This window comes from Onychomys torridus, chromosome 3, assembly GCF_903995425.1.
Source record: "Onychomys torridus chromosome 3, mOncTor1.1, whole genome shotgun sequence".
NCBI lineage: Eukaryota > Metazoa > Chordata > Mammalia > Rodentia > Cricetidae > Onychomys > Onychomys torridus.
Genome location: NC_050445.1, coordinates 116,579,794 through 116,606,462, shown reverse-complemented (window position 1 = coordinate 116,606,462; position 26,669 = coordinate 116,579,794). Strand labels below are relative to the sequence as shown.

At 44.0% G+C, this 26,669-nt stretch overlaps 1 protein-coding gene across 1 annotated transcript in view; it reads left to right on the top strand.

The window, feature by feature from the left end:
* Positions 1–26,669, top strand: part of Tacr1 (tachykinin receptor 1) — a 160,748-nt gene that overhangs the window by 47,367 nt on the left and 86,712 nt on the right. The window lies entirely within an intron of this gene.

Here is a 26,669-nt window from a genome sequence, read left to right as displayed (position 1 = left end):
CTGGGTGAGCTCAAGGCTTATCAGTCCATGCCAGGAGAACAGACACTTGGAGATGTCTCAGAGCAGAGGGAAATTAGACAAGGGAAGAGCCATGACCCCAGGATGCAAGAGAAGATCCTTGGGAATGGGAAAAATGCTACTCTTAGGCAGTTCCCACCTAGGTCGGAGTCATCCCCATTCCCCTCCCTCTCTGTCTCTGTCTGTCTGTCTGTCTCTTTCTTTCTTTGTCTAGTTTCTGAAATGGAAGCCAGAGTATAAGAACCTTTGCAAATCAACAAAGCTGTAGCTAGAAGCTCTCCCCTCGAGCCTGAGAAGTTGGGGTCACTTCCTCCCTCCCTCCCATAGATGCTCCTCCAGTGTGGCTCTCATCAATACAGGAGAGGGAATGGCTCGGACATGTGGGAGACAGTTACTTCCTGGTCCTAAGCCTGCTGCCCTGAGTGAGTATCGAGGTGGGACCATTTAATTTACTTATTTATTTTCTTGTCTAATCGTCTTCCTTGACCAAACTTCCAGTTGTCAATCTCTGGAGGTGACCAACACCACCTTCCCTCAGGGCACCTCGGTCAGGGATGGTCTGTCTCTGTCCGCTGCTAAGCCCTCATGGCACTTTGGTTTGGGGTTTGCAGTTTGGGGTTTGCGGTTTGGAGTTTTCAGAACAGGACATTACGTTTCAGCAGCAATAACAGTGGTAGAGCACTTGCCTGGCAAGCGCAAGGCTCCAGGTTCGATCTTCAGCTCCCCCGCAAAAAGAAGAAAGGAAAAAAGCTGGGAGTGGTTGCACTTGCTGTGTTGTGGGGGACAGTGGGGAGTGTATAGACATCTGGGTCTTGCTGGTCACCAGCTAGCTTTAGATTCAGTAAGAGACCCTGTCTCAAGGGAATAAGAGGGAGGGGGGAAGATAGAGCAGGGCACCCAGCACCCTCCTCTGACCTCCACATGTGTGCATGGTTGTGCACACGAGTCTCCAGATGTGTGAATACACCACATACATTCATAACGCACACGTGTTAATATATATATGCTACCATAATGGGAGGGAACACAGTAGGATGGTGAAGAATTAAATTGTAATTGGCCTTTTTAGTAAAACTCAATTCTTTACTGAGCTTTAGTTGAACTTCTACTGTATACAACTATGTTCTGTGAGCAACTTCCAGGCCTGCTGTTGGCAGAGTTACAGGGAGACAGACCCTGACCATTTCAGCCTGTTGTGCTTTATAATGACCTAGTATACAGCACCCTCTCCCCGATCCAGGCTCCCATGGAGCTCTTAGCACATGTTGACTAACCTTCTCATCTTGTCATATTTTCATTAAGTGTGAAACATGTTTCTGATTTTTCACTAAACTGTGAGGTCCCTGAGGGCAATCTCATTCATGTCTGCACATCTTATCCTGGCCAAGTACCTGACATTTAGCAGGTGCTTAACAGATGCTCTCTATAGAGATGGATAGAAGATGGGAAGGATGTGAGAGCTAAGTCCCTTACATTACAACCATTCAGCAGTTGTCACTGGAATGTCCCATTGCAGCTCTGAGAAATGTCAGCCCTGGGGCCATTTGAGAGCCTTATAATAGAAAGAAAGGACAATTGAGACGTCAGCTGGCCTGGGCAATGCGCCAAGCGTCTCTGGGTTGTGTTTGGGGTGGGTGCTTTGCCACTGAGTTCTGGGAAGGAAGGCGCTGTGTATTTAAATGTTGGCATCTATTTAGACTAGCTGGAAAACATTCTGCCACCTTGCTTGACTGGAACGGGAATTCTGCTCCTCCCTTGACAGCCAAAACAATGCATTGCACTGCAAGATGTTTCAGATCTCTTGGCATCCTGGGCAGCTTCTTTTACGTCAGTGCAAAGGCACACAGTAGATTGTGTTTCTGTGTTCACAAGGTTACAGAATTCATCTTGGGATGAAACACTAGCCCTATGGAGGAGGTGATGAGGAAATGGGGGGCCCTACTATCTTGGTGCTACTTCTCTAGCACATCACATCTTAGGGAGTTGCCTGGAAGAGAGACAGAACCCAAAATAGCTCTATCTGTTCTGTAGTAATGTATAGATTTTAAAAAATGACGATCATCATTTCATTTCTTCTGAAATTCTACAGATACGGAAATTGAGACTTAGTGGGACTTAGCGGCCTCACATAATAAGTAGTAGCTTTCAGGTGTACTGGCTTCTCTCTGGCCATTATCATCACACAACGCCAGCTCAACAATCTTGAACTCAAGTTCAATACCTCAATAATCCCACTGAAACCCCTTCCTTCCTCCCTCCCTCTCTCCCTTCCTTCCTTCCTTCTTTCTTTTTTTTTCTGATCATTGTTGGGCTTTTTGATTGATTAAATTAATTCTTTGACACTTCACACATGTACATAATATGTTGTTTGCCCTCCCTCCCTCTCTTCTCTCCCTTCAACCCCTGTGACTACCCTTTACTACAAATTCTCTTCCCACATTCATGCTTTTCCATTCTGTTTTGTGACCCCTGATGTTAGCCAGGACAATCTCTGTGGCCACAGGTTTGGAGCTATCCTTCAGAGCCCAGCCTGGTGGGCTTACTGAAGGCAATGACTTTTCCCTGACCAGGAATCCATCAATTGCCAATAGTGCACCAGGGAGGGGTAGGGTCCCAGAAGCCCCTCCCAGATCCATGACTGATTGTTGGCAGACACATTCGTGTGCGGGACCACTGCAGGCAACGACAGCCGCTGTGAGAGCATGTTCACAATGGGTGCATCATACCCCAAAGATAGCATTTTGTATCCCTTCTCCCTCACTTCTGGCTCTAGCATTCTTCCCACACTTCATCAAGGTTCCTGGAGCCTGAGCTGGGGTGGTATGAATGTTTGGTTTAGGCACAAGTACTCAACTATCCCTTATTCTTGCCACAAGGATTAGTACTTTCCCAGAAGCCAGATATAATAGACCCTCTTCCATTTTGATCTTGTTTGATTTCCAGGACTCTCAGAATTTTCCTCCTGTCTGTTCCCATTTGCTACTGCCTCCTTCCTGTATCTCTTATGGATGGGGATGTTCATCAAGCTGGGCCTTTGAGTCCTTTCTCTTTGTCTTCTGTGCACTCCTGAATTGATCTCGCCCCTGTTGTGGCTTTAATAATTCACTCTACAGCAATAACATCCAAATTTGTATAGGCAACTTAGATCTAGCCACTGAATTCAATATATGTAGAGTGATTGATAACAGACAGATGATAGATGATTGGCTGATAGAGAGATGAGACAGATAGACGAAAGATGATTAATTGGTGAATAGATGATATAAAGATAAATGGTTGATGGATACCTAGAGATGTGATAGAGATAGATGGCAGACATATAGATAAATACATAATAGATAATTGATAGGCAGATGATACAGAAATGAATGATAAGAAAGTAAATAGATGATTGGTGGGTATATGTATAGATAAATGATGGAGCTGATATAGTAGGTAATAGAGAAATACATAGGCAAATAGATATAAACTATACAAATGTACATGTCCAAAAAGAATAGAGTCACTCACACATATATTCTCTCTTTCACATTCCAGAACCACCAGCCTCACACGCCTGCATCTGAATTCACTGAACTATCCTAATGTTTCACTGTTAAAGCTGCCCATTCAACAGCACATCATATTTCTTTACCCGTTTGTATTTTCACTAGTCTTTGGTAAATCGTTATCTAGCAGTTTTCTTCACCTGTATCTGACCTATTTTGACAGCATCTCTGTTTCCAGGTACTGATCCATTCCTCGGCCATTGTAAAAGGATGCTATACTACTCAAACTTTACAGACAACCAGGCTCAGACCTATTGATTCTCAACATACTTGGTTTGAAACCAGCTGTTTCCTGAAATCCAATTTGTTTGACTTTGTTTTTAATTAGTTTTTCAGCTGATTGCCTCTGGTTTGTAAATAGGCTTGCATCCACAATAATGACAGTTTTCTCACTGTTTATACCCATCGTTCCCTTTGCTCCTCTCAGTTACTTGGGCGAGCATGCCTGGGAAAACATCATGATGGGGATAAATGCTCATTTCTCTGGTTCTCAACTCTAATGAGAGTAGACCACTTCTATTTTTCAGTGTTATTTTAAAAATACTTCCATCATTATGTTAAATGCGTCTACTTTATTTTATTAATGACATATCAGTCTATTCTGTCTTGCATAGTAGATGATGTTAAATTTTTATTAAATGGTTTTTAATCATTCCAAAGAAATTATTACAAATTACTTCTCCTTTGATCTGGTCAAATAAAAAATGATATTAATAAAGTCCTAGCACTGAATCATTTTGTAGTAATATTTTCCCACAGGGTTTATTTAATTAAAAAACTCAAAATCTCATTTAGCTCAGAAGACTACATTCCAAATTATGGTGTTTCCTTGATGGCTTCCTGTTATATTTTAATCTCCGAAGCCTACCTTTAATAATATCTTTACAAGTTACATCTGCATATCTATTTGCACACAAGGTGGACTGCACTTGACAGCACTAATGTAGATGTCGGAGAACATCTTACCGGAGTTGGTCCTCTCCTCACATGTGGGTCCTGGGGCTCAAACGTGGGTCATCAGGGTTAGTGGAAAACGCCATTTACCTGCTGAGACAGCTCACCAATCATCTTTCATGTTTTAACATAAAATATGTTCATCTGTCTTTTGCTTGTGAGTTTTTGGGGAACTATCTCAAAATAACTTTTGAAGCATTGGTATGGTTTTCTATATTAACTAATCTGCTATTCATTGCTGCCAATAAAAATTTTGAAACTCCAATTTACAAATTCATAAGACAAATTTACACTTAATTTTTAAATTCTGAAGGCTCACTTCCAACCTGTCCTCCTCTGTGAAACCTCTTTGGAAGCAATGGCGCTTGCTGTCAGTTTTCCTATGATGGATGGTGATTATCATGGTTGTAGAAATCAGGAAGGAAGCCTATTAAATGCAGAGGTAGTGGATGTGCAGGTGAGAAGATTCCAGTTTGTTTTGTGGGGGATGGGAGCTGTGATTCCAGATATTCACAGAACAAGTGGAATGATTCTAGGGCTCAGCCTGATTTTAGCTAACAGCACAACCCCTCTGTTTCCCGTGTCCTCCCTCTTGGGGAGCATATGCTCTTTCCAGATAACCTTCCCTCCCCACTGGTGGCCTGCTCTCCACACCAGAGACCTGTTAGCAGGGCCTTCCCCTCTGGGAAGCACATTCATGGATTCCTGTAAGAGAAGCCCCAAATCTCGTCTATGTTATGTCCCCAGTACCTTGCACAGTCCCTGCATTCCATAGTGTGTTCCATAAACAAATGAACAACTGAATGGTTTCTTCAAGGGATACAAGCATTTCTGTCCTTTGTAGTTTAAATGCTTTTGCTCATTCCCATTGGGCTTTCAGATACTTAACTGAGGAGCGTGTAAGGTAGGCAGAGGCCATTGTTTCATCTTTGGCAACAATCAGCGGACTTGTTTGCCCAGCCCTGTGAACCTTCTGTCTCTTCTCCCTCCTTGTCTTCCTGAGCTAAGAGCCTAGGGGATCAGAGGACTATTGTGTAACAACTTTGCGCTAAGACTTAAACATTTGGCAGTTTCAAGCTTGGCATGAGGACTGGCACAAAGAATGGGAGAGCTGAGTGTTCAGGAGGCCAAAGCCAGCACCTTAAATGGATTCAGTGGGGGAGCAGACAGAACTTGGCAGCAGTAGCCTGAGGCATAAAGACTGCATCTCATCTCTTCTTCTCAGACTTCCACTGCTGGTCATGTCAGTCAATTCATGGCAGCTCTGGTCCCCCGAAGCTGATGTTACAGTTTGCTTATGAGGAGCCAATAAAACGATTTGTGGTGGCTGTTTCCTCTGTCCTTTCTGTCAGGCCTCAGGCTGTGGTCTGGAAACTGCAGCAAAGTAGTCAGGAGCAGCTTGGCCTCCTATGGGAGGATGGATAGACATGGGCAGAGCAGATGACCACACACAGTTCTAAGTCAGAGCCCTAGCAGAGAACCTACCACTATTACTCTGCTAAGTGGACCTAGTAGTAAACAGTTACTGATAAATCATTACACCCATACATCAGTGCATCTCTCAACCCTTATTAGAAAAGTTTCTGTTTGCAGTAGATAGGATTAACACAGAGACCTGATCAAGGTGCAGAGAATAAGAGACTAGGGGAGGCTCTGCTCTATGTGGGACATCTGTATCACACCCCATCCTCCTATGACTTAGGGATCACTGTGGAAGATGAGGCATAGAGTGTCAGGGTCAGGGGTAGTGGGTGACCACAGGAAACAATGTCTTCTGGACACAACAGAGCAGTCGCACACAGGACCTCCCAGTGGTTACGACAATGGGCACTTAACCCATGCAAGCTCAATCCAGACCAAATCCCAGCCCAGAAAGGAGTCGGACATGAAGTCCTACCCTTAGCTGAGGAAGGGGCTATTTATTGGTAATTGTTAGCTGTTGGAAGAGGGAGAGTCAGTTTTGTCTAAGAGCGTAGACCCTGGTAAATTGGGTAAGTAGGGAAGGGGAGATGGATCTGGGGGGAGTTGTGGGAGGGGTGAGTATGATTTTAAAAAAGTACTTGCTATAAAATTCTCAAAGGACTAAATAAGTTTATATTTCAAATTTAACTTTGGGATATATCACACAAGATACCTTCTCAAACACCCAAGTGTCCTCAGGAGGCTGCTGTAATGCATATAGCCTCATACTTTTCTAGCAGATGTAAGTGCTTTTTGGGCAAAGGGTCATGTCTCACTCATCTTTGTAACCCTGATGCCCAATGATGGCTTTATTGAAAACCAAGAAGTATTTGCAAATTGAATGGCATGTGGACAGAGGCACAGCCTGGCACTGTCTCCCTGCTTCCCTGGTTCTATTTTAGCCACAACATTCAGAGAAATTGTCAGTTCTGTGTTTGTGTGTCTCTTCTACATGAGATGGGAAGAAGTCAGTGGTTTCTGAAAATATTTCTTTGGGTGCATGCCCCTGCCTCCATTCTTCGATGTTGTCATGTGCTCCCAGACCTTCATCTCCCCTGCTGTCCTTCAGGACTTCCAGAGTTCCCACTGCTCCTCCCATATGGCAGTTTCTACTCTCAAAGAAAGTCCTAGATCTCACAGAGGACCTTTGTTTGGAAAGAGTTCCTTGGTGGAGACTCAGCCAATTCTGTGGAATGCAGAAGGAAAGGTACCTTTTTCTAGAGGATTGTGTCAAGTGATGAGATGGCTTTGCTTTACTGAATATACAGCCCTGTGTTTGTAAAGAAGGGAGCCGGACAATTTCCAATCCTAAAGAAACTATAGTGTTCTAGTTTGACTTTCTTGTTATGATAAAACCTTCTAATAAAAATCACCTTAGAGGAGTCAAGGGTTTACTTGGCTTACAATTTCCAGTTACAGCCCATCATGGAGGGAAGTTGAAGCAGGAACTCAATCAGGAATGCTAAAGCTCATGCTTATCTAGATTTCTTATGTAGCCTGGACCACCTGTCTGGGATGATGGGCCATTCTGCATCATTTAATAACCAAAACAAATCCCCACAGACATTACCACAGGCCAATGGGATCTAGACAATCCTTCAATGGAGATTCCTTTCCCAGGTGACTCTTGGCTACTTCAAGACAACAGAGCTCACTGGTACAAAGTAGTTGATGCTTTGAGACAATCCCAGAGGGAGCTGAGAGGTGGAAAGAGTCAACCAGGCAATGAGACCCTCCTGAGAGCTCTAAACTCTCAGTACTTAACTAGACTCATTAACACTTATGGACATCAGTATAAGACTGAGTTATACATCTATGCCAAGGAAGGGGAAGGCAAGACTGTCCTTGCATTGAAGAATTATTCACAATGGAAGCCACAGAAGAGAAAACCTGGAGCTCACTCATTCGCCTAGTCTGGCTAGCCAGGAAGCCGAGGGATCTTCCTGTCTCCAAACCCCTTGGCATTAGGATTATGAAAGAGAGCCCTCACTTGCCCTGGCTCATACTTTGGACTTTACCAAGATATGAAAGGAAAGGTTTCCTCTGAACTAATGTGGACTAAGTTAGTGTCACAAAGCACCTTTATCAGAAGGAGACACTTGTTGGAAAAGAGAACATTTGTTTTCCATTCTCTGAACTTGATGTTCTGGACACTATGAGGAATGCAAGATTGTCGTGCAACCTGATCCTTGTCCTACAGGGCTTACAGCCTCACTGTGTAGATGATTACTGCTCAAAGGTGACTAAGATGACATTTTAATTTCAGTTGAGATGAGTGGAAGCAACAGAGATTAAAGAAAAATCTGGAAAGGGCTTCTTGATGGACCACAAAGAGTTACTGTGTGTGTGTGTGTGTGTGTGTGTGTGTGTGTGTGTGTGTGTGCGCGTGTGCGCTTGCGCGCGTGCAAAATATATGTGGAGGCTGTAGTGGTTTGAATAGGAATGGCCCCCATAGATTCATGTGTTTGAATGTGTGGCACTATTAGGAGGTGTGGCCTTGTTGTAGGAATGTTACTGTGGGGTTGGGCTTTGATGTCTTATATGCTCAAGCTATGCCCAGTGTGAGACACAGTTCACTTCCTGTTGCCTGCAGATCAAGAGGTAGAACTTTCAGCTACCTCTCCAGCTCCATGTGTCTGCCTTCATACTGCCTTGTTTCCTGCCATGACAGTGATAGACTAAACCTCTGAAACTGTAAGCCAGCTCCAATTAAATGTTTTCCTTTACAAGAGTTGCCATGGTTATTGTGTCTTTTCACAGCAATAGAAACCCTAACTAAGACAGAAGCCAAAGGTTAAGCTCAGATATCATCCTGAGGTGCCACCCACATTGTTTAGTCTGTTGTATTTTGTTTGTTTTTTCCTTGAGACAGGATCTTTTATTTGACCAGGAGCTCACCCATATATATGTCTAGGCTGGCTGGCCAGGGACCCCAAAGAACCTTGTGTCCAACCCTCTCAGAATAGGATTACAAGCACACACCACTACACCTGTCTCTTCTGCATGGATGCGAGAGATTAAAGCCAGGCAATTATGCTTGCATGACAAGCACTTTACCAACAAAGCCATCTCTCTCCAGCACCTGAGTTAATTCTAAAACAAAAGTGACAAGATTTGGTCCAGTGCAAAATCTGTCAGCACAGACCAACAGGAAATACCCAAGATAAAAGCAACTCTGGCCACCGCTCACTTTAAGCCCATGCCACCACAGGAAACCCACCCATGAACTCTGCAAACACAATTGCCTCCCTGATTTCCTACAATAACTTAAAAATAACTTCTCCAAGTAGGCCTGGATATTTGTTCCCCTTTGTTCTTTTTAATTTTTCTAAACAGAAGGGCAGAGGAGAAGTTCTTCCCCTCACCTTCATTTGCATTTGCTTTTGTTGACACAAGAACACAACTCCCATCTCAAAGGGAACACAAGATGGTTCCTTCTAGAGCCAAATATGAGTGACCATGATGGCCTGAGAACATACATTAAAGTTACCCTAAATTTCGTGGTCCAATGTGGAAATAGTCTCATGAGGTTTTTATAGTAATAGAATAAAGAAAACCATGAACTAAGATGTTTTCAAACACACTGGTGGAAACACTGAGTAGGCGATTGGAGCAAAGAGGAGAAAACCTCAGCTATGGACTCTGGATGCTGTCTGAAGACGCCCCGCCTCCCGATTGGTGGAAAACTGGATCTGTTAGTGACAAGGAAGAGTCAGTTATTTAGTGGGATAAAGATAGCCCAAGGTAAGTTGTAATGGGGCTCCGGGCCTCCAGCATTCCCTTTCTCCACATCACTGAAGGTCTGACCTGTCAATCAGCCCTTGCAGACACAGCTTCTTCCAGAAATTTTCATTCACATTTTCTGAATTTACTTGGATATAGGAGGGAGATGGGTACTCACCATCCGCCCAACCCCCTGTCCCTATAAACAGTGTCTACACACACTGCTGAGGATAGTAGGCTACTTTGGGAAATTCATAGTTGTAGCTTCTAAAAGATAATGGGTGAATGTGAGTGCTTCTGTTCACACTGTAACAAAGAATAACAGAGGCAGGGCTGGGGAGATGCCTAATGAATAAAGCACTTGGCTCAGCAAATGTGAGGACCTGCATTCTAATCTTCAGAACCCATGTAAAGCCAGGTATGGTAGCACATATATGTAATCCCAGGGTTTCCACACAGAGATGGGAGGCAGACACAGGAGAATCCTCAAAGTTTTCAGGCCAGCAAAAAAGGGACCCTGTCCACAAACAAGGTGGAAGGTAAAGATCAGCATCAGAGGTCAACTTCTGACCTCCACACATGCACCTGAACTTATACACATGAACATGCACACACATGTATTCATCATATACAAATATACAAAATACACATACATCATATATGCACATATATACACCTCATATAAACATATATCATACACATACATTATAATGCATATGTACATACATGTATCATGTGCCATACACACATATACACAAATGCATCATACATAGATACCATACACACAATTACATCACACTCATACATCATACACTTGCATCATATACAGACACACACAGACACACACACACGTGCAAACACACACAAAGGTCAGAGGTGATGCTACATTACTCAGGAATGAATGCTCCATATGGTAGGACTTCAATTTCCGTCTTAACAGAACATGTTAATTTAAAAGGACAGAAGCCGATTTGAGAATTAAGGTCTTCCTCCCAGGTAATCCATTCCTTCCAGTACTGCACCTCTTTGCCTGATGGGTTGACCAGGACGGTTGCATTAAACATGTCACATCTTCCCAGTCCTTTCCTCTCCGCCCCACTGTGTTTCTTCCCTCATGAGTGAGACGCTAGCATTTTGACTGTGTCTCACATAAACTTTCAATGCAGGCTCTGTCTTTCCCCCAGTGGTTTCGAAAATTCCTTATCTTCCGCTCAACAGGAAGGAGATTACTTTTGTTACACGAATATTGAACAGCAATGATTTATATGTGAGGAAAAGAAAGCTCCAAACAATTTTGTTTTCTGTACAACAGTTCCTGGCTCTTCATGTAGAAACCCAGGGTGGCCTAAGGGCATTAAGAACAGGCTAGCATTACCCTATGGGAGGAAAGGACACTCAATCCCAGCTCGCAAATGGCTTTCAGGGGTTCGGGGTGCAGCTGTGGCTGGAGACCAGGCTTCTCCTTCACTGCTCTTATTTGAGTAGAAACATTACAAGTTCTAATGTGAGACAGCCTGGATGACAGGCCATCTGCTGCTGAACTCCAGCCCAAGGTGCCGCCTTCTTCTTCTTCTTCTTCTTCTTCTTCTTCTTCTTCTTCTTCTTCTTCTTCTTCTTCTTCTTCTTCTTCAGACATTCCTTCTGCCCAGAAGTCTCCCTAGCAGAGTGACCCTGGGGAAGAGGACTCCCCTTCATTGCTCTGTATTCTGTGTTTTGGGGGTATAAAGTATGAATGCAGTACTTGGGTGATAGATTTATTAAAAGTAAAAGCTATTTATTTATATGGTATGATGTTCAGTAGACCTTATTAGTCAACCATATTGTACTGAATGCTTGGATAGTGTTGAATCTATTATTTCCTTTAGAACTGAGCTTCTCAAACATTCTCAACTTATGACCCCTTTTTGGCCTGAGAAATTTTTAAATGACTCCAGGTACATAGATAAAAACTGGTATATAAATCATTCAGTTACTGAGAATAAACCATAAAGGGAGTTTAAAACAATTATCTAGTATACATGTAATTTTAACATTTATTAGAGTTGAAAGCAAATTTGTATGCTAATAAGATGGATGAGCTTGTTTATTTTTACATAAAAAATTAAATCTTGGATGAATATTTGATGGTGCATGACATAAGGCATCTTCAATACTTTTCAGAGTAGATCAACATTTTTTAATGATTTTTTTAAAATGTATGTGTCTGTGAAGGTGCCTGTGGTGTGCCCTGGACCTGAAGTTACAGAAGGTTGTAAGTCATCTGATGTGGGTGCTGAAATCCAAACTCTGGCCTCTGCAAGAGCTATAATAGCTCTTAGCCACTGAGCCATCTCTGCAGGCTCCAATTTTTTAATTTTATAATCACCAGTGCTAAGAATGCCGGTTCACATAAACATGTAGGGGAAAAAATGACAGATATGCATTAAGGACAATTTCAGAAATTGTTGGGAATTCTGTCCTAATCCCAAGACAAATCTCATCTAATGACATTTTTCCTGAGTGTGTGATACACGTATGCATGTGTGTACATGTGTATGGAGTTAGAGGAGGATGTTGAGTGTCATGCTCTATAAGTTGTCAAGTCAGCAACTCAAACAATAATACTAAAAATGAAACATTCTAACAGTGCAATTCAAACATTTGGCACTTACATGCTAGAGATGATGGGAAAGGGTGAAAGCTGGATTTGGGGCTTGGGGAGATGTCTCAGTGGGTAAGAACACTTGTACAATCATTAAGACCTGAGTTCAAATCCTTGGCTCCCACATAAAAGTCATGACAGAGTGTACCTGTAATCTCAGCACTGGAGGGGCAGAGATAGGAGAGCTACTGAGGTTTGCTGGGGAGCCAGCCACACTGAAAAAAAAAATGGCAAGCTCTAGATTTAGGGTGTAACCCTATTTCAAGGGATTAAGTGGAAAATTTATAGAGCAGGACACACACACGGGCACACAAAGTCTTCATTTTTTTCATAAGTAAAACATGTTTCTGTAATTTAATAACATTTTGAATGATGGTAAAAGTACCACAATTTGTGATATGTAGCATTCTCGAACCTGAGCCAAGGTGTTTGTTGCAAGCAGTGTCCATTTGCATTGCATGGCATGAGGGCATGCAGAGGGCAAGGAGCACACATTGTGTGTTCAGAGGCAAGGCTGCTGTGGATTTGCACAACAAATCAAGTGCTGCAGAAACACCTCAGACTTACCATGCATTTGTTTCTGAGTACTGTGAAGGCACCATGCATTAGTAAACCTTCTACTGTTACCTAATTGTTCATGAGACCCACAACCAGTTCTGCAATCCCATATCAGATCATGACCCACACTACTTAGAAGACTAAATTCAGGCTGGAGAGACAGCTCAGTGGTTAAAAGCACTTACTGTTCTTGTAGAGAAGCCAGGTTCAAGTCCCAGCACCCACACAGTGTCTCACAACCATCTATAACTCCAGTCCCAGGGGAACCAGGCTTACATGCACGTAAAACAGAAGACTAAGTCCTTACTTAGACCAAGTCCCCACTTAGTGTGCAGACCAACAAGCTATGGCCATTGAGCCAGATCTGTCTGGGCATCTGATCTATTGGTATCTCTAGCAGGCACTTTTCTGGTGCTGTGGTAAAACACCATGACCAAAACAATGGAAGGGGGAAAGTCTTTCCTTTAGCTTCTGGCTCCAGAGGAATAAACTCCTTATGGCAGGGAAGGCATGATGGAAGAAGCAGTAAGCTGGTGGACCACATCTCACCCACACACAGGAAGCAGAGAGACTGGAAGTGGAGCCAGGCTGTAAACCCCAAAGCCTGGTCCCAGGGACATGATTCCTCCAGCAAGACTCTACCTCCTCAAGCTTCCATAACCACCCAGTGTCACTAACTGCTGACCAAATGTCTGAATACATGAGCAGGTTCTCTCTTACTCAACCTCCACAGTACACTAATGTATTTGCATGAGGCCTTCGTTCCATAAGGGTTTACTCAGTGGTGTATCCACTGGCAAGTCGCCCATGTTCCCGTAAACAATGAATCCCACTGGATCATCAACAAAAAGAAACAAAAGCACAAGCAAAGCTAGTTTGGAAAAAAAAGGAAGGCTCAGTGGGAGTGGGAAGAGGGGATGTATGTAGTAAGTGGTGAATATCGTGGAAATAAGTTACATCTAGGTGTGTGCATGAAAAGGTCATGATGAAACCATTATGTATAATAAAAATGCTTAGATTTACTTTTTATGTGTATGAATGTTTTGCCTACATGTATGTATGCATACCATGTGCATGCCTAGTGCCCACAGAGGATAATAGGGGGCATTGGATCCCCTGAAACTAGAGTCACAGGTGACTATGAGCTGTAATGTGGGTGCTGGAAACCAAACCCAGGTCCTCTGCAAGAGCAACAAGTGCTTTTAACTGCTGAGCCATCTCTCCATCACACATTATGTATAATTAATATATTCTAACTAAAAAGACAAAAGAGAATGTTCCTCTTTAAAAATAAGAATAAAACATATGTGTAGCTGGAAGTTTTCCTCTATCTTACCCGGTCCACAGACTCTCAATCCAAACAAAAATACAGAGGCTTATATTAATTAATTATGAACTGTATGGCCATTAGCTTAGGCTTATTACTGACTAGTTCCTACACTTAAATTAATCCATAACTTTTATTTTTGTTTAGTCACAAGGCTTGGTATCTTTTCTCAATTCTGCCTTGTCATCTTGCTTCCTCTATGTCTGGCTGATGACCCTGTCCTTCCTCTTCCCAGAATTCTCCTCCTCTGCTTGCCTGCCTATCCTTCCTGCCTGGCTACTGGCCAATCAACATTTTATTTATCAACCAATCAGAGCAACACACATTCCCAGCATACAGAGTGATACTCCATAGCACACATGGCTCACAACATGGAAAACATTTACTGTTTTGCCCTTAAAAAAATGTTGGGCAATTCCGGAACTGTCAGAAGTTTTCTGGAATGAAAGACTCAAATCCCGGTTCTGGTATTTACTGCCAGAAATTCACACTGTTTCCTCATGTTAACCTGAGAATAATGGTAGAACCCTAAAGTGGCAGATTGGGCATCAAACAACAGGAAGTACATACAGAGCCAAGCCCGCTCTCTGCTTCCTCCTGTTCCTCCCAGAGTTGGTGAGCGAAAGCAAAGTTCCAAACTACCATGTGTAACAAGAAGAGATCTTAGTTGTGACCAGCTTTAGCCTGGGAGCCTGTCACAAACTCAGACTTCTCGACATCGCCGCCGAGATTCTGATTTGATCGTTCTCAGGAGAGGCAAGAATATCGGCCTTGATTAGCAAAGCCATTTATGTGGCTCTGTGACCAGTCTAGAGGTGGAGATCCAGCTTTCCCAGACACATTACCAGGAAACAAAGCCCCCGGGGCTTCCCAAGCTAGATCCTGTGCCAGGGCAACCAGTCACAGCAGCCTGGGCAAGCCCATGCCTGGCCTCTGCTCAGACCTTCCACCAGAGCCGAGCCTGGGTGAAGGAACAAGGTTTTCATAGACCTTCTGCAGTCTTGTCTTTCCTGAAGCCTTGAACTCTTGAACACCAAGGACCTGAGATACTGCCTGATTTATAACGGAGTACCATTTTACATGCCTCTAGCCTCATGATTACACATACCCTTAAGGGTATGAAGATTGGAGGCAGAGAGTCTGAGAAGACCTCAGCCTTCAGCAGGGGAGCCTGCATACCTCACTGAGCAGTTTTAAACTGTACAGTGTCCCTCATTTCTACCACGCCTGATGCTGCAACACCGCTCCCTTACCTGGGGCCAAGCCACCTTGTGTGCATTGCTTCATTTTCTGAGGCCCAACTCCCTCATCTGTGCAGCATGGAACATAGTATCATCCACCTCTTCAGACTGCTGAGGGATTAAATGGCTTCGCATGCACGGAAAACTTAGACAGTTCTTGGCACACAGCAAACTCCCAACGGTGATGGCAGTGGTCTAAAGTTCTTACCACCTGTATCTTGGTTCCTCCCATGCTTTCTGGAACACTTCCACCTCCAAGGTCACCTCTTACCTACCAGATCCAGCTCATTCTGGAAGCTTCAGCTCAGATGTCGTTTCCTCTGAATAGTTCCCTGACCACTAAGGCTGCCCAGATCTCCCTATCACGAACTCATACAGCCATTCTTTTGCTAAACTCCTGCCACAGGTGTACCTAGGCATTTACTTACAGATTTAGTTGAGAATCTATCATGCTCATATAATTGTAAGACTAGAACTTTCTGACAGGACAGGTGATATGCACTGTGTCTTCTTCCACATTGCCCTGTTATCATACACCGCTGATAGGTACTCAGTATAGAATGAATGAATGAATGAATGAATGAATGAATGAATGAATGAATGACATGAGTCTCCATAATACCCTCCAGTGACAGTAACCTGAAGATAAAGTCCACAAGAGGTAGGTTCCCCCCAACTCTTTACATGACTGCAGTCCAATCAAGTTTTTTCCCCTCATAACACATCAAGATACAGGAAAGTTGAAAGAGCCCTAAGAGTACCACCACCACGACAGCTGAGTGACAATCCCACTTGTTGTGAGGCATTTGCTCAAATGCCTCCTCAATTCTCTGTCAAGAAAGCAGAGGACCTCTTTATAGACATGGTGCCATCTTAGCTTTGTGGTCTCTTTGTATCCAAATATACACATCTCTCTTGACAACAAGGCAAGAGATGGAGATAGGTACTCCCAGTGTGGGAAGGAAGAAAATGATGTTTTCCAATTGCTAATTTGCCCAAAGTGGAGTTGTCTCATGGTGCACAGGACCAGGCAGCAGAGGTGATTGAAAAGAAGACCTGCAGTAGCATCTGTAGTAGTTACTCCCAGCCCTCTGCCTCTCTGCTGTGCCTCTGACCTCAAGGGTGCTCGATGTACATCTTCCAATGCCCAGAATGTGAAATTAAGATGGAACTGAGAGAAGCAGAGGGAGGTAGGGCTACTACTCAGTCCTCTCCCAGGCTATGAAGAGATACAGTAATGAGGAACATGTTCATCTTGCCTGATACACCATGCTGCTGGCCTTCAGACTCTAGGCCACTTTATTCACTGACGCTCTTGAGCTTTCTTAAGTGAAAACAGGCCCCGAGTAGCATTGAGGAAGCCCACCATCTTCTACTTGGTTCCTTGCAATGTTTGACAGCCAAGTTCCTACCATGGGGAAACACTGAAAATCTAGGAGGTTGGGGAAACTGGATGAGTATGAGATGGCCAAAGGCACCCACTCTCAACATCTCAGATGCCAGAGCACTCTGGGGTCAAATTCTCTGTATATAGCTGGGTCTCGGAGGAATTATTTGTCTTTTGTAGGAGGAAGGTGATGGAAGAGGTGGCCCTATGTGACCACTCTACATAAATGGCTTAGATTCTGTTTATAAAAATTCTATTTTAGAAATACTATTTAAAGTAATTTGGAGGAATGGGTTAAAATAGGCTCTTCTTTCTCTTAGTAAACTTGGTCTTTTTATTAAATTCTGCAAAGGCTGTGGGTGTATTGTTTGAAAGCTGGATGTCAGAGACATGCAAACACTGGGATTTCCTGAAGCCAGCATCCAGAAAGACACCAAAGTCTGCTACATATGAGGGTAGTGTTCTGGTTAGCTTTCTATTGCTAAGACATCACAATAAAAAACAACCTGGAATGTGTATATGGGGGAGTAGTGTGTTTCATCTTACAGTTCATATTCAGTCATGAAGTCAAGACAAGAACTGAAAGTAAGAGCCTGGAGACAGAGCTGAATCAGAGGCCATGGAAGAACACTGATTACTCCCCATGACTTGCTGAGCCTACTTTCTTATACATCCCAGGATCACTTGCCTAGGAATGGCACTATCCCACATCAATCAGTAATTTAAAAAAATACCCTACAGACTTGCCTACAGGCCAGTATAGTGGAGACATTTTCTCAGTTGAGGTCTCGTCTTCCCAGATGACTACAGCTTGTATCAAGTTACAAAGACCAACCAGCAGAATGGGTACCAGGGTGTAGCATGAATCTTAAAGGTACTTGTTAATAAAACTCAAACCCGAGGCCAGTTATTGGGGTGAATGCGGGAAGATCAGAGAAGCAGAACAAGCCACAGCTATCTCACCTTGCTAGTTCCTCAGGTGATCCTGTTTCCTCAGGCTGGAAGCTTCTGAGTCCTCCTCCACACGAATCTCAGCTGAACTGTGTTGCTCCAAAGCCTGAACGCTTAATCAACCACAGGCTTAACTAACTACATGCTTTACTTTTCTAGTTCCTGGTCCTCACGCCTTATATACCTTTCTCTTTCTGCCCCCACTCTCTGGGATTAAAGGTTGGGTTTCTGGGATTAAAGGCGTGGGTCACTGTTAAAAGGAAGAGAGAGAGTTGTCAGAAACAGCCAGCTGCCTGGACAGTCACCTGAGGTTTCTCCACAGTGTTGGGGCATCATCTTTAGCCTATAGGCTTATCGTATCTGACAAACTCTTTTGTGAAGTAGGATGTATACAAGGTCAACAGTTTGACCTCACATTTGGTGAGAGCAGTCCATGTACCAGAAACACCTGAATTCCGTTAGTGTCATGTCAGGATTCAGGATTTTAAATTATGGAAATTATTGATTTTTTTTAATTCAGCTGTGTATATGTGGCTTCATCTTGGCATCCCGTTCTTCTCCACATCCCTCTATTAAATGCCAGTCTACTATTGAGAGGGGTGAGCTTAGTTATTCTTCAAGAATAACTGTTTCCTCTGCTGTTCCATTGCACATCAGAAGTCATCAGCCCACTCCCTGTTCAGCTGCCTTCAAAGAAAAGGGCACGGTACCTTTTACAGATTGCAAAGGCCACTCACTTCAGGGATGGTGCCATATTGTCCTGGCTTCAGAAGATGCCTTTTGTTAAAGCCACAACCACACTTGTTTTGGCAAGAATTGGTAGTCCTTGGTTTCATGTCCTGTCTGTCCTGTTTGTCAGCAGTTGATTAGAGGATACTTTGTTGTCCAGTGGCTAACTTTTGCCACAATGAAAGTTAACTCCATATGCAGTTTCTTCAATGCTCATATTTTCTCTGAAGTAGATTGGCACCACCAGGAGCCGACATGTCTCATAGACATAGGAAAAAAGAAAAATTCCTAAGTTATTAAAACATTTTAAATGCTATATTCTGTAGATCTCTGAAGGATTTGAAGATGACCTGTCTATCTAAAATATATCTGTTTGATCTTGAAAACACACCTAATATGACTACAAGTTCAATTGTAATGTCTAATCACTAACTTTCACTTCTATATATCCTAGTAGTTGGTAATACTAATAATCAAGGATTAGCAAATTGCATTACATTGTTAAATGAATGGTATAAATACAATATCTTGAGCAAGATTAGAAATATGTATATGGCATATTCTAACAATCTCAATCTCAATAATAATAATAATTTGTATACAATATAAAACAATCCAATCCAATGTAAAGTATTTAAAACTAGTAATTGTCTTTTTCTTTTATTTTTTTAAACAAGCACCTTTTGCCTAGCCCTTTTCCTAACCCTTAACAACTTATAACCAACCCTCCTAAACAATGAAAACTATCCCAGACCCAAAACCCATAAAAAGACCAAAAAACCACCCACTCCACACCACCCCTTTGGGAATGTGGGCGTTGTATTCTTAAAATTGCTTCCTGCTGGGTATGGGCGAAGTTATCTTTATTCTGAAAAGAAAAATTTTGGGTTAATTGACAAATTCTAGGAAAGGTAACTATGTTCTTTGTTATCCATAATGCCAAAGTTCAGGGTTTATCTCAAGTCCTTGTTCAAGCAGTCTTTGAAACTGGATCATCTCAGCTAGCCATCTCAGAATTGCTCTAAGCACTTTGTAGTCTAAAGCTGATCTGTAGATGATATTTGTCAGCTTAGTGATATTATTTTCCACGTGGAATTGTCGTTGTGGGGCCCCATCTTCTTCCTGGAGATTTCAGTTGATGTTAGGCCTGGCCATGATTTCCTGCAGAAAACTGAAAAGAGACTCGAACACAAAGACATGTATAGGCAGCTAATCGAAGCCTTTTTTTCTAGAATTAATTAGTACTCTATATGACCATTATTATCTTAACAAAGTTTAAAATATATATATATATCTTGTAAATTTTAAGATAGATAGGATATCTTCTTTAATAATGTAACTGTAATTCTTGCTTGATAATTGTTTTGTTATATGTAATTTTACTATGTAAAAGTTAAAACCTTCCTTTAACAAAAAAGAAAAGGGGAAGTACTGTGGATATCACTCTGTGTAAATAAAGTTCTGATTGGCCAGTGGCCAGGCAGGAAGTATAGGCAGGACAAGGAAGAGGAGAAGGCGGGGAACAGGAAGGCTGGGAGGGGACACCGCCAGCCGCCGCCATGAGAAGCAACATGTAAAGACACTGGTAAGCCACAAGCCATGTGGCAAAGTATAAACTAACAGAAATGGGTTAATTTAAGATAGAAGAAGTAGATAACAAGAAGCCTGCAATGGCCATATAGTTTGTAAGTCATATAAGTCTCTGTGTGCTTACTTGGTTGGGTCTGAGAGACTGTGGGACTGGTGGGTGAGAGAGACTTGTCCTGACTCTGGGCTAGGTAGGAAAACTCTAACTATGGGTCACCATGCTTAGCTGCTTTTAAAGTGGCCTTGAACTCAGAGATCTGATAGCTCTGCCTCCCAAGTGCTGGGATTAAAGGTGTGTACCACTACCACCCAACTTCTGCTATAGCTTACTCTTCCCATTTTCTAGCCAACATTTTTGGCTTTGTTCTAGTGGCTGTCTGTTCTCTGACCCCAGATATGTTTATTTCGGGGAACACACAATATTTTGGGGAACACAATATCACCACACCAGGGGTTTGGTGTCTTCCCTAAGATATCACCTCCAGAGAGCAGACATTTTTCCTCTTTGTGGGAACAGTCGCATAACCATCACTTTGCTGCATTTTAATACAGGAGCTCTGCACCCTCTCAGCCCAGCCATGTTCCAAATGACAATATCTCCTAGCAGAACCATATCCCTTCTTCTGTCCCACCTCCTCACCATCTCAGTACGCAGCTTCCCTGGCTCTAGCTTGAGTTCATCACTCTCACAGGACTTTACAGAAACAACAGGAAATGAGCCCATAAATCCCTCTGATCATAATGCTCTCAAGTGAACAGCTAGAGATCTAGTTAAGAGCATGCAGAAGACCACATGCTGGCTGTGTGACAACCATCACCAAGCTTCCACCCTACACAGTCTCTAACACATCTCCCCTTGTACAGTAAGCCAACGTCATCACTTTTTTTTTTTTTTTTTTGCCATAGCTGATTGTAGATGCTAAACTCATTGTCAGGATTCAGAGCAGCAGAGAGACACTGGGACTTGATTGCTGTTGTCTTAACCACACAAGTTTATTCTGTCACCTAAATCAACCCATACACATGTAAGGCAATGTCGGAAGAATGACCTGAAAGCCACCAGACAAAGACACATCAGTATGATGTCCCATGAAGCCATGGAACACGCATACTTCCTTAAACTCTTTGTCCCCCTATGTGAGGCTCCCATTCTCCTGGCTCAACGTGAGATTCCAACATTGCATTCACATTCCAGGCAGGAGGACAAAAGGATGGAGAAGGGAGTTCTTACATAACTTTCCATTTATATCTTGTTGGTTACCACTTACCTGGATTAAATTGGGGCTTTATTTGCCGAGCAAAGAGGGGAAATGAAGGCTACCTGATGTCTGTACTCTAGGGATTAGACAGTGTGTCTCAGAGCACAGTGAGTTGGATGTCTATATAAAAACAGCCTCCAGACAAGCAGTGATTCCTCAGAATGGCTATAGATGGTCACAGGCCACTGGATACTGAACAAGTGAACAGTTGAACATGAGTAAGACCAGACAGCGGAGGCAGGCTTGTGAAGGTAAAACTTAGTTTGTATTTCAGAGGTTTTTACTAGATTCACCCCTTCCAGGCCTGCACCCCATTTCTTATTCTATGTCATTCTCACCCTTCCAAATTCATATGGACCCTTTAAAAGATGGAGGGAGTGCTGGGGTGATGACCTAGCCAGTAATGTGCCTTCCTTGCAAGGTTGGGAGCCTGAGTTTAACCCCTGACTCCATATTACAAAGGAAGGCATCAGGACTGGGGACATGGCTCAGTGAGTGTGATACCTGCCACAGAAGAATAAAGATCTGGTTAGGATCCCCAGAATCCAAGTTAACAACCAGGCATTGTGGTATGTGCTTGTAATCTCACAGATGGAGATAGGTGAATCCCTTGGCACTGCTGGTCAGTCAGTCTGGAGTTCCAGGCCAGTGAGAAACTCTCTCAAAAAATAGGTGTGCTGTGGGATGTCCTGTATGCTGTGAATATATGTTGCTATGATTGATTGATTGATAAATAAAATGCTGATTGGCCAGTAGCTAGGCCAGTGTAGGCAGGACAAGGAGAGAGGAGAACGCTGGGTGGAAGAAGGCTGAGTCAGAACATGCTGCCAGCCACCACAATGAGTAGCAAGATGTAAGTTACTGGTAAGCCATGAGCCATGTGGCAAGGTATAGATTAATAGAAATGGGCTGAGTTTAAGTATAAGAGCTAGATAGTGGTAGGCCTGAGCTAATGGCTGAGCAGTTTAATTAATATGAGCTTCTGAGTGATTATTTTTTAAGCAGTTGTGGGGTCTGTGGGTCTGGGCAGGACTGGAGAAAACTCCAGCTACAAAGGTGGATGATGTCTCCAAAAGTACAGTGAAGGGTGACCTCTGGCTTACACACACACACACACCACATACACACACACAAGATGGAGGGAAGTAATGGGGCAGGGTTCAAGGATAGAGAAGTTTTCCATGTGTTGTAGTGGGCATTTGGTTTCACGCTGCCTCATGCCACCTGATTGGGTCCCCACCATCCAAGGGTTCAAGAGAGAAAAGACCTGCATGCATGCTCTCCATGTCTTAAGCTAGCCAAGAGGCCAAGCCCTAGGGGCTGGTACCCCAAGGCCATAGGTGGAATGAATACCCACTACAATGTGTTGTTTGATATTGTAAAAACTCTGCTGCCTCTTGGCCTTTTCCTATTAAAGAAGCCACATTGAGTCTATTGAATCCAATGACCCCACTTCATTTCCTGTAGGTCACCCCAGTTAGTCACATATCCACCCTGAGACTATAAGAGCAGCTTGGAACAGGAGCTGTCCCGACCTGTTTAAGACAGTAGCGTCTGAAGTGGTCCATGGCCATCCTTGTCACCCAGGGAACTCAAAACCACTCTGAGCAAACATTCTGAAGAGGAAAAAGAAAAAGAAAGAGGAAACTTAGAGAGGAGAGGCTGCTCAGCTGGCTGGGCAGCTGTGAAACAGATACCAAGCCACCGAAGCTGTTCAAACAAATGTCTTTAATCTGTTGGTGACACCTGTTACCAAGGCACAGAAAAGAGGGCCTTGGGAGGTCAGAGCCCTTCCCAACACAATGAGAGAAAGCCTTTTCACAAACCCTTTGGAGCACATTTTGAAACCAGCAGAAATTAGTCTCTTTTCTTTATGTAGTTACCATCACACATAAAGCCCTGTTCTACAGAGTCGTTGGCCTTCCACATGTTCTTTGTGGTAATAGAGGTTGGTGCTAACAAGTGCGCGCTCATTGCTAGAAATTGCTTTCCCAGCTGTCTAAACTGGGCAGAGACAGAGGGCCCAACATCTCTGTGCCATGAGCAGGCATGACTGGGCCTGTCTTTGCCCTCATATCTGTCTCCATGGAACCCTGGCAGAGGTAGGGATGGACTGCCTAGTCTAGAGTGAGAACTCATGGTGGTGAGGGTTCATCAGGCCTTGACTCTTCCCACGGCTCATGGGAAAATGTGGGAGAGGGCTAAGAGTATCAACCCACAGAGGTGCCCCCCCTTTGTGTCGGCTCTTCCCTTCTCTCTTCTGGCATAGTCACTTGGCAGAAAGTCACCCATATGTAAAATGTTACGCTAAAAGCTTCTGGGCCAGGGGAGAGGATTTGCCTTGCAAGCACAAGACTTGAGTTTGATCTCCAGAACCCACATTGTCTAAGCAGGGTGGTGGGACATACTTGTAATCCCAGCCCTGGGGAAGCCGATAGGCAGATTCCTAGGATTCACTGGATGGCCAGCCCGGTCTACTTGGTGAGCTAGTGAGAAATCCTGTCTCAACAAAACAGAGTGGATGGTGCCTGAAGAATGACATCTAAGGTTTCCTCACTAGCCTCCACATGCATGCATACACACACACACACACACACACACACACACACACACACACACACACACAGCTTCAAGACAGTCCTCTCCCATGCTTTCAACACATTTTTCCCCTTGGCTTTTCTAGTACAGGATTCTGGAACCATGCCTGCCTGACTTCAACCACAGCTTGGTCTCATCCTTCAGCATTCATGCACCTCATAGGACCTCAGGGCTCTTTTTTTTTTCCTGGTCCCATGAAGGAGCTGGATTAAACAACACTAAATCCACCTTCCCATGCTAGCAACCTATCTAAAGGTTGCCACTAAAGTCCCGGGTGCCATCAACATCCAGCATCATAGACACATGAGCCTAATCTCTGGTTCAAGTTGTTCCTAGTGTGTTAGCCACTGGCCCAGCATCTTCTCCTTGAAGCCCAGGCTGAGGAAACACATGAGCTAATGGTTAGAATATCTTCCTCTGAGGCCCAGATGTCAGGCAGAACAAGCAGCACAAACACCCTGGGAGCCCACCAGGCCTTTGGCTCTGCCTCAGTCCACCTTCAGCTCTCTTTTAAAAGCTTTGCGTGTCTGCTCAGCACAGATTGTCTTTCTGTCCATCTTTCCTGAGCCTGGTGTCTGGCAAGGCTCATAATGAGGCGATGATGGGCCCCTGCTGTTGATAATCGCCGTCACCAGAGTGCTATGGTTAGACTCCGTGGTGGTTGATATCCATGATCAACTTGACGAGGGTTCTGACTCACTGTGGAAACAGACTGTATCTCTTACTGTTCAGCCTTCCAACTGCTGTGATAAAGCACTGTAACCCAAAGGGACTCGTGGAAGACACAGCTTACTTTCGTGTGTGGTTTCAGAGAGTCCATGCTGCAGTGGAAGGCACAGGAGCAGGTGGCTGGATCAGGAAGCGGAGAGATCACATCTTCAGTCACAAATAGGAAGCAGAGAAAGTGAACTGGAAGTGGAGTGAGGCTATGAACTCTCGCATATGTCCCCAGTGACGTACTTCTTCCAGCAAGGTCTTCTACCCATCTCTGGAGGTTCTATAACCTCCCCCCAAACAGCACCACAAACTGGGGACCAAGTGTTCAAATGCGTGAGCCTAAGAGGGACATTCCTCCTCCAATCCACTACACAGACCTCTAGGTATGTCTGTAACTGTCTCCAGGAAGTTTTGAGTAAGCAGTGAAGAGTCACTGTGAATATGGACAGCACCATGCCTTGGGCTGGGTTGAAAAATCTGATAAAACACGGGAGAGCAGGCTGGCCATCAGTGCTCATCTCTCTGCTTCTGGACAGAGGACGAACAGCTACAAAGGCACCTCATGCTCCTGCCTCACGCTCCTTCCCTTCACTGTGGTGGACTGTGCCCTTCAACGTCAAGCCAGCACAAATAAAGCCTTCCTTAAGTTGCCTTTGGCAAGTGTTTTGACACAGAAACAGAAAAATGACTAACACAGACTCAGCAATGGCGGAAGGTAGCGCCTAGACGGAGAGAGTTGATCTCTAGGCTATTTGAGACTATCACCTTCTGAGAATATACCTAGTCCCTGGTCCTCCTCTTCCTCTGCCTCCTATGCACCATGGAGTGAGCATCCTCTGCCATATGCTCACACCACCACCACGTTCTTCCTCTTTGTGGGCCCAGAGCCATCAGAGCAGAGACTGTGAACCCCCTGAACCCATGAGCAAAAATGAGTCATCCTTCCTTTAGGTTATGGCAGGCACTTTGTCACAGTGACTCTAAAACTGACAGAGATAGGAAGATGAAGTGCTGCTTAGACACCCAAATACTTATGATGAAATGAGCAGACTGTGGAGGATGGAGGCTGAAAGGTGCTATAAGGTAGAGCAGGGTGGAGATGGGCCTTTCAGGAGCTGAGAGAAGTTTCTCCAGCTCTGCCCCCTTGCCCTCTTCCTGGGGCAAAACTTACACAAAGCTCTCACACAAACTCCTCCCCAGTAAGGAAATGAGAATGCATTAATGAGGCGATGGGCCAAAAGCCCGCATCTGTATGGGTAGGACAACAAGAGTACTGCTGAGTTCTTTCTGACCCTAGAAACTTGTCGAGGAGTTCTGTTTGTCTGGCCCCACTGGAAGTGCCAGAGTCAGCTTGTCCTGGGTTATGGCTAATGAGAACACACAGAGCAATAAGTACCAAGCCATGGGAGGTAAAACCCATGTATCCAGAGGGGGCATCAAAGGAACAGGGCAGGGCGTTCCAAAGATGACTGTGTGGATCTTAGGGGCCCGGGTCTGCCCTGCCAGGTTGCGTGCCTGGGCCTCTGTCCACAAGGCTCATGGAACACCAGCCCCTGCCTTCCTCCGGCTTCCTTCTCCCTTGGGAAGGTGATTTCCTCTGTAGTGGTAACACTCCACCCTAAGCATTTCAATCTCTGACATCTCACTGGTTCCTTGCCTCATAGCCTTGTCTCTGGAACTTCTCCCAACCTCTGGCAGAAACATCATCTTCAAAGAGCATGAAAAGGACTCTGAGTGGAGAGGGAAGGATGCAGAGGAGAGGGGGACCAGACTCTTCCTCCATATGGGAGCCAGGTCCTCATTCCAGTGTATAGCTGGTCAGACACTGGGACCCCTCTCTCAGCTCCGAACACCAGGTTTCAGCAATTATTTTGTTGAATTGTCTCACTGGACTGTAGGGGATGAGTAACATGGCTTTAATTTATTTTTTCCCCACGAAATACTCAATTAGACTCTAATTGAGTACTTCC